At 36.1% G+C, this 18068-nt stretch overlaps 1 protein-coding gene across 1 annotated transcript in view; it reads left to right on the top strand.

The window, feature by feature from the left end:
* Positions 1-18068, top strand: part of KLHL29 (kelch like family member 29) — a 358553-nt gene that overhangs the window by 99922 nt on the left and 240563 nt on the right. The gene's annotated exons all lie outside the window — the stretch shown is intronic.

Here is an 18068-nt window from a genome sequence, read left to right on the forward strand (position 1 = left end):
ATTATCTGTCTATTATCTATCTATTATCCATCTATCTATATCTATATCTATATCTATATCTATATCTATATCTATATCTATATCTATATCTATATCTCTATCTATCTATCTATCTATCTATCTATCTATCTATCTATCTATCTATCTATCTATCTATCTATCTATCTATCTATCTATCTATCTTCATTCCAATATTTAAAAGCCACAGAATAACCACATATATGTGTTTGTACACACAAATACATACATACACACACATGTATATATACATATATATCAGATATGTTCCTTGAGGAAATACCTAAGCAGAATAACAAAGAAATCACATGAGTCTTACAACACTTTTACATATATATAAATATAGGTAACAATTAAATAACAGTGTTTTATATTTGGATGATGGAATGTCCATTGTGGTATAAGTAACAAGAATGGGGTGATCTTGATTCTGACCTTTTGACAATGGTGGTGGTGGTGGTGGTGGTGGTGATGATGATGTTATTTTCTTTGAAGAAATTGAGACTACATGCCATAACGTCATTTAGGGTTTTCAAAAATCCATCCTTTCTGTTTGAACTATCCAAAGAATCAGTGCAAATACTGAAGCAATAAAATAATATGTTATTTTCTCAATTAACCCACCAAATAAATGGGCTGTTGTATTTTGTATTAGCCAGCAGTCTAAATATCCATCAAGAGCAGCTGGCCACATAGTGCCTTACTTCAGTCTAGCCTTGAAATTACAAAGGCATGAATATTGTGCAGAAGGTATGAATCTGTCAAAAATAGCTCTAGGATCTCCAATGCTCAGGGCCTTTTGGTCAGAAGTAGCCTTGGCTGCAGCAGCCAGCAAGGCTGTAGAGCAGATGAATGAGCAGGAGAGACATCACTCTGCAATGGAACTGTCTGTTGTCTCTCTAGATGACAACCCTTTCAGAGCACCATTGTTTCAGTCCTGCCCTGTCATTAGCTTGTTTGACAGGATTTGCTATAACACACTGCTTCAGTCCAATAATAGGTCTCTCCTACTATTTAAATCACAGTGTTCCCAACTTGTAATTGGCGGGCAATAAGCACCTGTAGTGCAGTTCACACTCTGCTTTAATTTTATCTAGCAGTCTGTGGAGAACAGATGATGTTTCCTATCTAGGGGCTAGTAAAAAAAAGGGGGGGGACCCTTCTGGTTACTTTGTGCTTGTCAGAGCATCCAAAGGCAAAGGTTTTACCTAAAATATGTACTTTCTGTGGATTTCTCTCTTTCACACAGTGAGGTTCTGTGAGTTAGCCCTAAAATGCAGTTGTGTGAACATTGGTCAAGCGACAGCTTCAAATCAGTTGTCATTAATCCAAAGAAATAATTGTTGGAGTTGGCTATAATTTTGCTTGTGTGAAAGAATTGAGGCAGGGCACCTCTTAAAAGCTGGAATTGCAGGCAAGTGAAAGCCTAGTAAATGCATAAATGCATTTGTCTAGTTTGTGTTTTCTACTTCTCTTATCATCCTTGACACATGCTATGCTGCGTCGTTGTTGAAGTAGAAATCTAAATAAGAGGAATATATTATTTTGCAGATTCACAGACAGAAATAGGTAAGAACCCTTCAACTTAAGTTTGACTCTTGATGGCAACATAGATACAACCTTCCTGCTTTCTTGGCAATAATACACAAATGCTTTCCCAACTGATAGCTCCCAATAACATTTAATAATTGAACCCTAAGTATATGCTTTCTCCCTTTCATTCCTACACCTCCCTCCCTAGATTCAGAAACATGAATAGATTAAACATCCAAATTCTGCGGATGAATTTGAGAAAGTGAAAAATAGCGGCACTAGATTCAAAGGGGGGGGGGAATGGTACTTCAGATTACTTATAGGCACGAATGTGGCTCCTTTCTCCAGTTTCTTAAACCAGGGAAATATTTTCCAAGGATCACATGCCCACTTAGTAGGAAAAGGTGCAGCTGCCTTAAGGCATTACAGACAGGGGCCACTTTTGCATCGTCATGTCCCTCATGTCTTTTTGCCTTCAAATCCAAAGCTCTGCACCACCATAAGAAACAAAGAAAGACTAACTAACAAAAACAGAGGTTAGAATTTAAAAAGAACTCAGAGAGATAATAAAAATTTGCATTGAAAATATTGCAAGATGGACAAACTAATTGTTTTATTATTTTAAGTTTAATATTGATACGTTTATTAAGATCACTAGTATGATTATAGTTATTGATGTACCTTTCTTTACTTAAAATTAATTATGCTGAGACAACACGATGTTCAGATAGACATGGAAGTTTTTAGGTTTTTAATGAAACAATGTATCAATAAAACATATATTCGGAAGGAAGGAAGGAAGGAAGGAAGGAAGGAAGGAAGGAAGGAAGGACAGACAACACTGTATTGCAATAATGGGCAATTTTAAATAGAATGGATAAAATGTTCTCGGACCTCTTTATTTCTAGATAAAATGGATAGTTGCATGTTGTGGCCCAGCAGGATCTGGTTGAGCTACTGATGGACTCATATAGCGAGGAACCATCTGAGTCTGCCAGGGAAGATGTGGAGCACCCTGGGCAGGGTTCAGACTCAGAGCAAGGACCAGAGAGGCCACCAGGAGGCGCCTGAGGCATGGAGCAGTCGAGAGGATTCAAGGCAGTTTGTTCCTGATGCAAGATTAAGACGGGCGGAGAAACAGAAGCAGCAGCTCCGGAGGCAGACTCAGAGATGATAATTAAGCCCAGGTGGTTGTGGCTTGGCCCCTCCCAAGAGAGTATATAAGTGAAGAAGTTGGGAGGGGTCATTTGCAGGACACAACCGTTTGAAACAGTATTGGAATACTCTGTCTGTCTTGTATCTGTGCCTGTTGGATTTTGGGTTGCTGCCAACTATTCTTGCATGTGAGTCTTGTCTGGGCCTTCAGCCAAAGGAGTCGATAAATCCGTGATTAAAGAGTGGCAAACAGCCAAGCCTGTGTCTGGGTGATTTGCAGGTCAGAAGGGGGGTCGGAACAGTTGCAGATGAGAAATATACAGTATATCACAGAAGTGAGTACACCCCCTCATATTTTGTCAATATTTAAGTATATCTTTTCATGTGGCAACACTGAAGAAATGACACTTGACTACAATGTAAAGCAGTGAGTATACAGCTTGTATAACAATGTAAATGTGCTGTCCCCTCAAAATAATGCAACACATAGCCATCTCACAAAGATATACTTAAATATTGACAAAATGTGAGGCAGTATATTCACTTCTGTGGTTACTGTGTGTCTGTTGTGATTAATAAGTACACATGCAAGGAGGATGATCCTAAGCTATCCACTGTTTAATGAGTAAAAACACTTGAACATGAAATAATCATAAAAGAAAATTCTTCCTTCTGACTAACTGGGTGATATGAATTTTGATTCATTATTTACTATTATTTACCAGGCCAGGATTGACAGATATTAAAAGGATCTTCTCCAGTATGATCTAACACCCACCTTTCAAGCCTTCTAGGAGTGTATCTGGTGTCACTGTATAATCAAATCCTTTCCCTAATAGTTCTAATCGTTCTCTTCTCTTTCTTTTCATCTTTCTTTTTCTTTATATCTTTATTAAATGTTTTACAAATAGCATGAATCACAAACTAATAAAGAGTAAAAGCAGTAAAGAAAGGAAAAAGAAAGCAAAGAAGGAAAACATAGAAAGAATAAAAAGAAAGCTTTTGATTTCCTCTAAAGCAAATATAAGTACAATTACAAAATTATCTCTTACTCTATAATCTCTATTATCACCAAAACCACAAATCATAAATTCACATTTCTATTTTATGCAACAAGTCTACAAAGGCTTTCCAGTCAAACTTCAATGTGATTTTTTTATCTAATCACAGAAGTTAATTCAGTCACCATTGCAAGTTCCATCTTCTCCACCAACCTTTCCTTTTTTTTTTAGAAATTTATACCTGCCCAGTTTTGAGCACATCATGGTCTTGTTACAATGATCATATATAAAAACTAAGTCTCATGACTTTTTTCTATCCATTAAAAGTTTCTGGTTTCAGTTGTACTTTAACTTTTAAAATCTTCTGAATTGATGTATCTTTCTTTTCATCTTTCCAAGCATTATGGACTACCCAAGGGGGCTGAGTCTGAGCACAATATGTCTAACTATGATACTTTCAACTTGGTCATTTATGCCTCAAGTGAGAACTTTGAATTGATTTATTTTATGATCCATTTGTTTGTTTTCTTTAAAGAACTAGAATTTGTTGGAAGATGAAAAAACCTCAAGGGATGATTAATATTAGTATAATAATCTTAAAATGGTAATGTCCACTTAGATTCTTATTGTTTTGTATTGTTAGAAATTATGAGTTAGTTGCTATCCATTATTTAATATCATGGTTCTATTAAGACTTTCTTAAACAATTATTTTATTAGAAAGGAGCTAGCCACAGTGCATATTTTAGGTACAGATTTATATAGGCTGAAAGTTGTCAAGGATTTTCATTCTCTAAAAATAAAAATGCTTCACAGGCAAGTGATATTCGCATACTGTGAAACTTCAATTTTTCGGATCTAAGCTTCTGCCTATACAGTTGAATATTTCTTTCCACCCTGGGATTCCCATTTTCCTACTCATCCTCTACTTATCTTTTAAATTAATTGAATCTTAACTTTAAAAAAAAAAAGGATGCTTCAACTCAGCATGGAACTGAAATCAGATTTGTGAATAATAGCAATTTGCTGGGAGTAGATTTAATAAAATAACATCTGAAGCACAATATGTGTAATCAGATTCAGACCAGGAATTATCATTTACATTTTAAATTAGTATGTCATCAGTGAAAACAGTTCAGTTGGTTATCCCCCTTGGTTTTTGAAATATTTTGAAAGGTTTTTAAAAAATGGTTGACTTTTACTGTGTTGGTTTACATGCAGTGCTAACCTATTTTAGCACTTCATGCACAGGTTGGAATAAGACTGACCAGAGCCTTAAATTAGGAAATTGCTCATTCTTTCCTGTGCTTTCATACATAGCTGAGAAAACAATTTTGAAGAAAAAAAAAAGTTTGATACACTTTCCAAGGGATTGGCTTTTTCTTATAGAGAAACTAGGAATACGTTTAAAAGAAACTGGTCACATTTAAACATGCCAAATTCTCAAATCATGCATTGTTCAGTTGGTTTATTTACCTCCTCTGGTTTTAACCCAATCTCAGATTCATAAGTTGCAATAAGTTAACTTCCATGAGATGCCAGTTTTTCTTTAGGCCCCTGAGAGAAAGAAAGAGTAATGGACTACAGTCACTTATGCTTTGTACATATGATCCTTTTTAAAAAATTCTAACTTTCTCCCTCTCCAATTAAATGTCATTCCGGCTTTACATTTAATTGCTGCATTGCCGTATAGCATTCATCCCAACAAAAATATTTCTTCACCTCTTAAGAAAAGAACCTTATTAAGCATCTGTGTAAATAAAATTTTGTTTGAAAGAATTTGTCCAGAAATAAAATCGAAAAGCTTGAGAATAAAGATTTATTAAACATCTTACTTGATTGTATCTTACTAGAATATGAAGTTGCAAACATATGTGAATTCCCTGTCCCTCCTAGTTTTCTTTTCACACAGCTAGAAGTGTATTTAATTTCTGTAAGTATTCCTCAATCATGTTACCTAGATAAAAAGTATTTGGTGCTCTTTGAGACTGGTTGTTTTCTTGCAGACATTTAATTACCCAAACTAGATAACATTCAACCCTGATCCAGAAATGTTCCCCTTTATTGTTACCTAGATATTCATCACTGCCATTCATTTGGTTTATCATTGTCCTTACTCACATCTTTCACTTTTTAACCTTACAAAGTACTGTATATTTCTGTATGAAAATAGATGGTTATAAGAAAATGACTTACTTCTTATGATATCCTTATTTAAAGCTGTCCTTTAACTGATGTTTAACCCATGGTTGGGTTCCCATTTTATCTTGTTTTGAGTGCCTACATGTCTGTTTTTGACTCCTGGCAACTGCCTGGGCAAGTTCCTGCAGTTTTTCTGGCACAATTTTCAGAAGTGGATTTGGATTTGGATTTTGGATTTGGATTTTATTCAATTTGTAGGCCGCCCTATTCCCCGAAGGGACTCAGGGCGGCTGAACAAAGCCAAGAGAGGGGAAATTACAAAAAGTAAGACAAAGACAATCAGACAATACAAACAGTTTAAAAGCACAACAGACACAGCAAATTTGAGTAGGGGGGGGGACTCAACCCCAGGCTTGCTGGGTCAACCAGGTCTTCACGGCCGTCCGGAAGGCCTGAAGGGTGGAGAGGGTCCGAATCTCCAAGGGGAGCTCGTTCCAAAGGGCCGGGGCAGCCACAGAGAAGGCTTGTCATTGTCTCCTTCCTAGGGATGAGAGAGAGGGACTGGTCCAAGATTACCCAGTTGGCTTCTTGCCTAGAACTCATGGTCTCCCGGTTTCCAACCTGGCACCTTAGCCACTACACCGAACTGAGATTCTTATCCAATGTTGGAAGTATTATTTTCTGCATACTTTTATTTAGCATATTTTATATGTTTTCTTCCTTTCATCGAAAGTTATGAAGTGCCATATGTTCAATTCCCAGATGTCTCCTAATCAGACACCGGCAAATCTATACCTGTTTAGCTGCATTATATCATACCCCTCAGATCATGCCCTGGGAATATATTATTTGGTTAGTTGATGTTAGTTGCAGGAGCACAGAAAATGTTTTAAATGAATAGATTTGTGTTTTGCATTTTTGGTCTTCACTGAATTTGATGCTTATCGCTCCACTAGTGTATATTGCTTAACCCTGTTTTCAAAGCTACTCCTGTGTTTCATATATAGTTTGAATTACTGGTTGGCAGAATGTGTGCAGATTCCCTATATTATATTCCCACACATGAACCTTATATTATAATTGAAACTGCAAAATGACATTTCTGTATCAGCAATTGCTCAGCACCATCTTGCCAGGACAGCCAGAGGCAGGAATTTGAAATACAATTTCTGAAGTGTGTCATCTGTAGAAATTTACTTTGGAGCAAAAATCTATACTTGCTATTATTCTCCTGCGATATTTTCTCTTCTTTAACAGTTTAACAGGGAATCAACTTCTGTTATGAAGTCTACAAAATATAATCTGTTATGGATCTTTAAAGACAAACAGATCAATTGTAGGCTAAACTTTTGTAATCCAGAATCATAAAGTCTTATTCCATAATAAATATGTTATCTTTAATAATGAGACTACGTTGTTGTTTTAAATTCTTTTCTGTTTTTTTTTCTTCTGTGACTTTTATGTACTGATAAATGTCTCCAAATATCAGCAAGAAACCAAGAGATACTTGGGAAGAGGAAAAAAGGCTTATGAATGATAGGATATTTTAATATATCGGAGTTGGTAAAGCTCCCCTTTGTGTAATCTTCCATTAATTCCATTTAAATGTGAATTACAGTTTATTACCATTAAAAGCAAGAGGAGAAAGCAGAGCTTTAATTTGTCTTCTTTTAAACCAGTAAGGCACAAAATCTAGGATGCCTAACTTACTTGGAAGCTAAGCAGGGCTGGACAGGGATAATATTTGGATGGGGAACTTCCAAGGATAAAGGCTAGACTGAGAAGTTTAAAAAAAAACCAGGAAGAAATTATGGTAAATTTCTAAAAAAAGAAATCACTACACAAACGATATGTTTGTATAGTGATTTCTTTTTTAGAAATTTACCATAATTTGAAACCACCAGGAATTTATCTCAGCTTGAAAGAGACTTGATTCTACTCTCCATATGCTTATTAGGATATGGGCTGGTTTTCTGCTTATTTTATTTTTCTCTGTATGGTTGCAAATATTATTCTTGAGATGTTCATTTCATTATTATTTATGGCTTGTCAAGAGTAATGTTATTATTGTTGATTACTCACAATAGGTTATTTCATCAAACTGTTTTCAGAATGCTTGAGGGGAAAAAATCCAAGAGGTAAAATTTCATAATTAATGTACCCACATGATTTGTAGTGTTGTGTGATTGATTTTTTTTCTGCTCTGCAGAAAGAAAGAAACACTCAAATTCCTCTTGTTTGGTTTCTAATGGCTTTGTTGTCAAAATAATAACCTTTCCCCCCCCCCTTAAGCCTGCCCTTTGTAGGCCTCAGAAAATTATTTGCAAGAGCTGGCTAATTTTACTGAATTTAGGGGCATAGTATAAACTACACCATTATTAGTGAATATATACTTATCACGGAACTATACCAGAATTTTGTTATCTATATGATATATGTGATTTTTTTCCCCTCAGAGGTTCATATTATGGTTCTAGATTGAAATATTTTAAATGTGTAATGGATATGACCCTAAACGTGGGTTCACATACACATAAAGAATGCTTAGATGTGGATATGTTCATTTGAAAAAAAATTTGAATATTAAATTAGCTAATCTTAGGAAAACGAAATAGGATATAAAAAGCCAAATGGAGGAAATGGAAAACATTGCAGAAAAGGCACTTCTGTATTATGGCCAATAAAACTACTGGAATATATTCATTCTCCATTTTATAACAATGGATTACACATATTAACATCTCTACAAAATTAATGGGCATGTATGTACCTAGATTTAGATTCAAATAATCATTTGAGATTACTGATCCTTTATTCATGCCCTTCACTATGTTAGTATCACTTCCTTTTATTCTGAGTTAGGTTTTGCTTTGTGGGTTCTAATCTGAAATTTACAATGGGATCCTTAATTCTTTCCAAAATCAAGGTTCGGAGTTTTAAAGTTTTCTCAGTCATCACTGTTGGATCACTGGAACTCTTGACAGTGAAATGGGAGACAAATCCTTGAATCACCGTAAGCTTTTATAATTTATCTTCAACAAAAGAACAGAGAAATAAGGACTTTGAAGTCAACATTTTTAAAAATATCCCTATTTAATATAGGGCTTGAAAATGCCCTCTAGTAAATTTTAAGGAACTCTAGACATTTTGAACTCCTCTTCACATTACTTTCTTTTGCTATGGAATCCTACTTATCATTGCTCTATGGTTATTAAAATTCATTTTCTATAAATCCACATTTAATTACGGAAAGCTTTTAATGTCTATGAAGATTCTCAGTCAACCAGGTCATGGTTGTCCCAAAGGTGCTTTTTTTTTCAAGAAGCAACTGGACTTTTTGATTTTTCTTTAAAGACGTTTTGCTTCTCATCCCAGAAGCTTTTTGAGCCCTGATTTTCTTTTCTTCAAAGAAAAATCGGAAAGTCCAGTTGCCTTCTGAAAAAAGCACCTTTTAACATCCCTTAAAATCAAGAATTAATTTTCCTCCTGAGTTCCTGCTATTTCTGCCAAGTTTGCATCAGGTCAGCAATTGATTCAACCATTTCTTTCCACCTAAGGAAAGAAGATATCAGAAAGACAAGTGAGAAATTTCCTAAAAAAATGAAGTTTGGAAGAGTTTCTCTTCCAGCAGATATTTATCACTCCTACTTTATGCCTCTGGAAAAAAAACCCTGCACTTTGCTTTTGGAAAGCATCATCCCACTTTCCCTTGCTAGAATTACTATTATATTTATTTATTTCATTGTAATCTACAGAGCAGAGCATCACCAAGTTCCTTTACTTGAACTTTAAGCAAAATCTATCCTTTAGTTGCCTAAATAAATTTGATGTCCCGCATTCAGAACTGAAGGAGAGTTTTAAAAAATAAACTCCATTTCTTAAAGTACTAACATAGGGATTACAAAGGCCATAACAATCAAAAAAGTATTACTTCTCCTATCTTTTGAGAGGTTTTATAGACCTTTTTGAAGCAAAAGTCTGCATCTAACACCGTTCAAGAATTTTTTTCTGTGACTTCAGCATCCTGAAGTTTTAAAGCCACCTCAGCCAAATGCATTTTTATCAATCCTTGCAGTGCAACCTATCTCATGTTTCCAGTGCATCATCCAGATCGTTCGCACCAAATCCCAGACAGCAATACCTCCTATCAGCACTTTTTGTTTAAAGAGTCTTAACTGATTCTTCTTCTACCTTCTTGATTCTTTTCTTGCACCAGAAGGATAGGTGGGAGCAACCTATAGATCCCCAGGTTTTGACTTTTCTCCTTATATCGCTGGTGGTTGTCACTCTTTGTAATAGTATAATTTGTCTCACCTGATAAGTCTTAGAATTTGTTCTCTCACATCCCTGATCCTTCTCTCTGGCAAGCAGACTGCTTAATGAGCCTATAGGTCTAATAAAGCACATGTTCAGGAGCTATTTTTTATATTGAAGTGATGTTCATGTAACTCAGCATTTTGCAGAATTCAGTTTAGGGATCATTTCTTTGGATCCAGAGCAAGAAGGATTCTTCAGAGCAAGCATGGATGTACATGCCTCCTTTAAAAAGTTGTTTCTTTTGCTAGGGTTGCAAAGTAGTTCATATAAATCCTAGAAAAAATGCATGCTTCGCTTAAGCAGATTCCACCAGGGTGCAACAGGATGCTTCAATGTGTCTTAGTGTTAATTCAATGCATCTCCTTTGTCCTTGAGGGGATATCCTGTGCTGTTTATTGTGCAGGAGACTTGGATCTTGTAATTTGTCTACCCTCTTTGTCACAATGTTCAGTACATAAAATGAATATCTCAAGAGAAAGATGCTGTCTCTGTTATGTAAGCACACATCATTTTTCCCTTGCCTAGATTTAAAAAAACTTTGTTTCTAAAACAAAGCAGGAATGGAAAGGGGGAAAGAGGTTGCTGAATGGAGGCTGATAAAAGAGAGGATTAACCTTCAGATTATATGGTATTTCTAGGGGCAAATGAAGTCCAGATAAAAGGAAGTGAGTGTTTCTATTTCAAGGGGAAAAAATCCTATTTCTGTACAATTAGGCAAATTCATTTGAGCCATGAACTGAAAGGTTTTGTTGATCTGTTTTGTTTCTGTGTGTTATGCTGAAGTCTCATCTTTATGTTTATAAGCTTAGTAAATGTGTTTTATCTCAGACTTTTTTCAGTTTCATAACAAATTCCAGAATATCCAGTAATTTATTTCTCTACTCAGAATCTTGTAATAATACTAATGATTCTTGAACATCCCTTGTCCTTTACTGGGACTGAAGTGAGGAAATCCTTTTTACGTGACCCGTCAAAAGCGCGGAGGACAAAATCGCGCTCGACGAAAGCGCGCATGTGACGTCATCACAGCGCGATGAAAAAAATTAAAAATTGAAATAAAATTAAAATTAAAGCAAGCCGATTCACATAAAGGTAAGGGTTAGGGTTAGGGTTAGGGTTAGGGTTAGGGTTAGGTTTAGAGCGTTAGCGTTAGGTTTAGCGTTAGGTTAAGGGTTAGCGTTAGGTTTAGCGTTACGTTAACGGTTAGGTTTAGGGTTAGATTTAGGGTTAGGTTAAGGGTTAGGTTTAGGGTTAGGTTTAGGGTTAGGTTTGGGGGGTTAGGGTAAGGTTTTAGCTTTATTTTTACATTTTTCAATCACAGCGCGATGTTTTCTTCGCGCTGTGATGACGTCAAATGCGCGCTTTCGTCGTGCGCGATTTTGTCCTCCGCGATTTTGTGGTGGAACCCCTTTTTATAGTAGACCAATATCTTGTCTATATTTGGAGTATCACGTTATCTTCTGAATTTTATTCTTTTGAGAAATTCTTTTTCACTCTTAAATGTTTCATATTGTAATATTTCAAGTTAAATGGGCATTGTAACCGCTGTATTTTAATTATCTCTTGTGAGATTGGTCTCTCCCAATATAGGGGGAGAGAGGTGCTGATTCCACTCCTGTATTCTTCATGGCCAAGAAGAGGTCCTGTAGAATTGATTGGATTTGTGAGAGCTCCAACTCTCTAGTAGCCATGCAAGACATGGGGAGAACATTAACGGAAGAACCTCCTGAAAGGTAGTTGTTGGTAGAATGAATTAGCAAGTCTCCAATCCAAATAAGAATGTTTGAGAGTATCAGTCTTCAGTTCTATGGGCTTCTCTAGGTTCTGTTACAACTCAAGAGCCTGTTTCAACCATTAAGTCCTCAACACTGAATTTGAATTTTCCAAGGTTGTTTCTGAGTTCAGATTACCCTTTAAAGAAACCAAACATACCTGTCTGAATTTCATTTTATTTAAATATCAAATAAAATTGCCTTTTTCACATTTTTAATATATAAAAGCATTTATATTTTATGGTTCTGAGTATATAAGTAGCAATAAGTACTTTCTTTCATTTAAAACATGCTAGATATTTGTTTGGAGCACATCTATCAGATTATATATAGCAATCTAATTAATTCCTAAAATACTGTATAGTCTAGATCAGTTATAGAGAATTGTTTTGAGTGTCAGTGTGATTCCTGGAGTAAATAAGAGAGAAGTTACACATTTAACAAGAAAACTTAAAAAGAACCACAATATTAGTATTAAGTTTTTCATCTTTTCTGTAGAATGGAAAAGATGGATGCTTCAGAGCTGACAGTTAGAGCTACTGTATACAACAGAGCTGTCAGCCAAAGATGTATGTAAGCTAGGCAGAACTTTAAACATTTTTACTGAGCCAAACAGATGTAGGTCAGCCAGGGAGGAAGTTGGCTTAAACATCTGAGGAATAAACAAAATATGCCTAACAAAATCTTCAAAGCCATTGTTGAATGCATTAGATGAACCAGTGGGACCTCTTGTCCTTCTGAGAAACTAATTTCTCAACTTTCTGGAGTTTCTTAGTGTGATAGAATTCTAAGAGTCTCTAGTGTGAGACTCTGGAAAATAGAAGAAGAAAAAGGACTGTTACTAAAGAGATTTCTCAGCCCAGGGGAGGTTAGAATTATGAGAAAGAGACCCAGAGTAATCTACCTTAATAACTGAAAGTATAACTAGAACAGAAGAATTGCTTTGACAGGCTTTTGAGATTGTTACAAAAGCAATAAAGATCTTTCCAGAATTCCAAGTAGTACTTGTTTTTTAAGTTTGCCAGCTTCATCATGTCCTGCTTCAGGTTTCAAATACTGAAACCCATCACGCACACAGTTGCTATGGTAGCTCATAGTTTATTCAAGATCAAAAAGATAATCACAGTCAAAGCATGCAAATCAAAACACAATCTCTGACTGGCTGGCCTGAATGATTTGCTTTTAAAAGAGCCCTGCAAAAGAGTAGTCCAAAAACAGTCCAAAGTTCTGAGAGCCATGTCTGAGTTGTCAGCCAGTCAGAAGGTCAGATTTTCAAGGTTTCTTATGCAAACAGGAGTCAGAGGTCAGACATTTTTTCCAGCAAAGGGAACAGAGATGATGGCTGCCTTTTAAATCAAGCTGTAGCTAGTTGGTTCATCCCTGAAAGTTTCAAATGTTTGGGACCCAAATATCAAAAGGACTTTCAACCTCTATTCTTTTGTGTGCCAATGTAACTTTCTATGTAATTCAGCCACAGGTATAAAATTTACTGGTAAAAAAGAGGGACGTTCTTGGTAATTATAATTATAATGTCTTAAAGAAACTAATCAATTGTTAATAATACTATTTAGCATCGGATTGTATTGTATTAAGCTTTTACCTATTTAAGAATTTTATCTCCTACATTCTTGTTAGGGTTTTTTTTTTTTTTTAGATATCCATTACAGTGAAATCTGACATGATGAAACTCAGCGCATAGGTTTAAGTATCTTAAAATAAATTCCAGTCTCTCTGGGGAGACTTAAGAATATTGTTCGCATGCTTACTTTCTATATTTACACATATCATTTAAATACTCTCTATCCACAAGAAGTCATACAGATTTGGTGAACCTTTTTTCACCTTTATTGTATGTGCTTTCACATTTCCTGGTCATTTTGTTATTGAATGTTGAATCCTTCAGTTCCCAGATTGATTTTGGTTTCAGGTATAACTACATTGAGATCCAGTTTGATATAGTGGTTAAGGCATCAGACTAGAAACCAGGAGACTGTGAGCTCTGGTCCCACCTTAAGCACAAAGCCAGTTGAGTGATCTTGGCCTGGTCACTTTCCTTCAGTCCTAGGAAGGAGGCAGGAGCAAACCACTTCTGAAAAATCTTCCCAAGGAAACTGTTTATCTACCTCTAAGGATAGGGCCAAATAGATTTAAGATTTCCATTAAGAATGCAGAATGCTACACTGAGTCCCATACAACTGGCAATTAAAAAAAAGCAGGCACTCCTGCAAGCCTATAGATAGTCCTTGATTTACAACAGTGCAATTAATGACTGTTCAAAGTTACAATGGCACTGAAAAAAGTGACATGACCATTTTTCACAGTTGCAACCGTTGTAGCATCCCCATGATCATGTGATCATAATTCAGATGCTTGGTAACTGGTTCATATTTATGAGAGTTGCAGTGTCCCGAGGTCATTTTGCAACAGTTGGACAACAGCAATAGCAATAGCAGTTAGACTTATATACTGCTTCATAGGGCTTTCAGCCCTCTCTTAGCGGTTTACAGAGTCAGCATATTGCCCCAACAACAATCCGGGTCCTCATTTTACCCACCTCGGAAGGATGGAAGGCTGAGTCAACCCTGAGCCGGTGAGATTTGAACAGCCGAACTGCAGAATTGCAGTCAGCTGAAGTATCCTGCAGTGCTGCATTTAACCACTGCGCCACCTCAGCACAAAGTTAATGGGGAAGCCAGATTCACTTAACAACCAGATTACTAACTTATCAGTTGCAGTGATTCACTCAACAACTGTGGCAAGAAAAGTCGTAAAACGGGGCAAAATTCACTTAACAAATGTTTCATTTAAAAACAGAAATTTTAGGCTCATTTGTGGTCATAAGCCGAGGACTACCAATATAGCCTTGCCATTTAGTGAATTGATGTGGTTAGTTTGGTTATTGCAGTCCCATATATATCAATTTCCTTAAACCTCTGACTCAGTCAGCTTTTCTAACAGGCCTACAGAGAATCATGAAGTCTAAAGTTCTGCAAATCTTTTTAACAGTGTTGTTTTAATATGCATCACAGGATATACAGATATCTCCATAATTCATTAAAGCAGCCTTGCCTCTCTTTTTTTGGTTCAAGTTTCAGAAGGAAGATACTCTGGGCTTTCTCTGCATGCATGTTCAAGGCATTAGGTGCTTCAAAGCATTAGGTGAAAATATTGCTTCGTTAATACTTTCCCAGCCAAAGGAAAGGTTATTGTATTACTGCTAAGTCAGAAAATAATACTGTGCCCAGTGTATACTATATACATTTACTTTTTTACTAGTGCAAACTCTCATAAATGTAAAATAATTCATTTGTTGGGAAAAACAATATACACTTGAATGAAAGTTAAAGAGAAAGCTACATTAATGAAAATACTGAAATAATGATTTATGCAAAGAAGACTTTATGAATCTTGCATAAAAGTCAGAAATTTAATAAAATATGTGGTTGATTGAATGGGTAGATGAAAGGTAGGTATATTTAATGAGGATTGTTATTTATTAGGAATTAAGTCTCAAATTATCTGATTTCTTTCAATGATTCTTTTTTCATATAACACTAATTCAGAAATATGCAGGATAAATTGCAGGCAAGCCAATTCTACAGGCATTAATAATGACAATAATATGAAACATTTGTTACTGAATCATTCACATTTGAGTCAGCATTTATCCTTTGATTTAAGCTAAACTCAGTGTATAACTCAGCAAGACTTACTTCTGAATTTAACCCACATTGAATTGAATCTTTGAAATGAATGTGAAAAATATTAAATGGTTCATATTTGATAGGTATTCAATATATTCAAGGTTGACTCAGCCTTACATCCTTACGAGGTGGGTAAAATGAGGACCCAAATTGTTGGGGGCAATATGCTGACTTTGTAAACTGCTTAGAGAGCACTGTAAAGCACTGTGAAGCAGTATATTAATGTTATTGCTATTACTATATTCAAATATATATTTGTATTACCTTTCACATAAAGCAAAACTATTGCTAATTTTATAGTAAGGTATTTATTTCAACTGAATTTTATCATAATTTCTGTTATGAGCCAAGAATATTTTAGCTATAAATACCCTGTAATAATATCCAACTGGTCCTAGAGATTTTTTTTTATTTCTAAATTTCTCTGGAGTATTTCTGCATTGCTTCATTAGTTCTTGAAATAAACTGAAATTGTGTTTATAACACTAGCAGATTTTGAATAAAATGTCTTTTGGGATATATTCCAGTTTCAATTTTTGTTCTTTTTGGTCCCTTTGGTTTCACTTACACCATGGCTCAAAAATATTATTTTTTTAATTTTTATTTCTTTCAACTCTTCATTGGAAATTGATTTCCAATGAAGGTGAAGCAAAAAACTAATTATTTGATTTTTTCCCCCCTGTTATTGATTTTGTAGCTGGTACTTTTCACCTCTGTATTCCATGCTTTGTTTTAGTAACTTGTTGGTATTATTTGCGCTAAGTTACAATTTTAAAACAATTTTACCTATGAGTAGCAATAGAAATTTATCTCAAAACAGATGGCTTTAATTACATTTGTACTACTTGTGAATTCCATGTTCCTTCAACTATTATGCCTTTGTTTGTTATTAATGAGCATTGTTTAAAATCTATAAAGATTCACACTAGTTAAACTGAGAAAATTAAACAAAATTAATTTATAAATGTAGAAGTTTTCCTGAACTTTCCAAAGTTACACTTTCAAGCTGTTCTCTTGTGGTCTGCTAGTTTGTTTTGACATGCAGCACCTGTTGTTTTAAATCACCCAGGAAGTAAAAGGGTGTCTCCAGAAGGTGCAATGTAATTGCTATTGTTACTGATAAAGGCTTGATACAGAATGTTCTTACACTTTCCTAGTGTTTTTGACATCTTTTGGACTTCTCAGTGTTCTCGTTGTCAGAGCTGATGCCTCAAAAGCATGTAGTAGTTCAATAGGGTAATAGGGACTGGAGTGAGTAGCTTTGACTGACAATTTGAAGAAAATGTGAACTTCAGTTGCTCTTCTTCAACCACTTACTTTTTAGGAAAATGTAAACTCTTGTACACTGTTTAGTTTTGTATAGAGGTAGCGTTGCAGTGTGATAGACATCAGCCCATGAGTTTCTGCTGACAACACAATCTGGTGATGGGAGGAATAAGGTTTCTGATACTCCTTATTGGAAATCTACAAATATCCACAAACCTAGAACTATCATTGTTTTGCATAAAACATAATCTTTATTCTGATAATTTTTATCAGTTGAGATGTGATCTGCCAATGGAGGACATGCACACCAGCCCATTGCCATGGACAGATCACTCCCTGCTCAGTGGTGGGATTCAGTTACCTTCCCTATCGGTTCGCAAATGTGAGCGCATATGTCTCGTCTGCGCATACACACCACCTTCTGTGCATGCGCAAGACTTGCACATTACATTGGGGCGGGGGGGCGGAGCTTTCTGCAGCCACCACTACTGGTTTGCCCGAACTGGAGCAAACCAGCTGAATACCACTTCTGTCCCTGCTCCCCCTTTGACTCATAATGTCATTCCTCCCTGCAAGGAGGCAGGGCCCATTTGATCTGCCCACCCCAAGCAATTGATGGAGTCCAAGCGGTTTCAGATTAAGCATGAGGTTTTCCCTGAGAATTTAGTGAACGGTCAAGTCCTTAGTCTATGCTTGAAATGGACAACTGGCTGGGGTATTGGGTTGTTCAGTCCTGTGTGGTTTTTCTCAGGGGGTTTCAAAAGAACCGTAATCCTCCAGCAGCAAAATCCTTCATTTAAGTTTCACCTAGGGAAATAAGTTTTTCCTGTTTAGAGATTTAGCCAAGATGCTCTCATACATTTATCAGAGGGGGAAGGGGTTAGATCAGGGGTGTCAAACTGGCGGCCCATGGGCTGGATGCATCACGCACAGGCCACTCCCATCTCAGCTCCACAAATGGGGAAACATCACATGACTGCAATGTGACACGGCGAATTTGACACCCGTGGATTAGACTGTAGGGCAGGGATGTCAAACTCAAGACCCAGGGCCAGATCTGGCCCACAGGGTACTTAGATCTGACCCACAGGGCCCCCCGAAAACAGCGCATTTTCGCTGGCAGAACTCTCAGGCCACCAGAGGCACTCCTGACATGAGTGA

The sequence above is a fragment of the Thamnophis elegans genome, chromosome 3, assembly GCF_009769535.1.
Source record: "Thamnophis elegans isolate rThaEle1 chromosome 3, rThaEle1.pri, whole genome shotgun sequence".
NCBI lineage: Eukaryota > Metazoa > Chordata > Lepidosauria > Squamata > Colubridae > Thamnophis > Thamnophis elegans.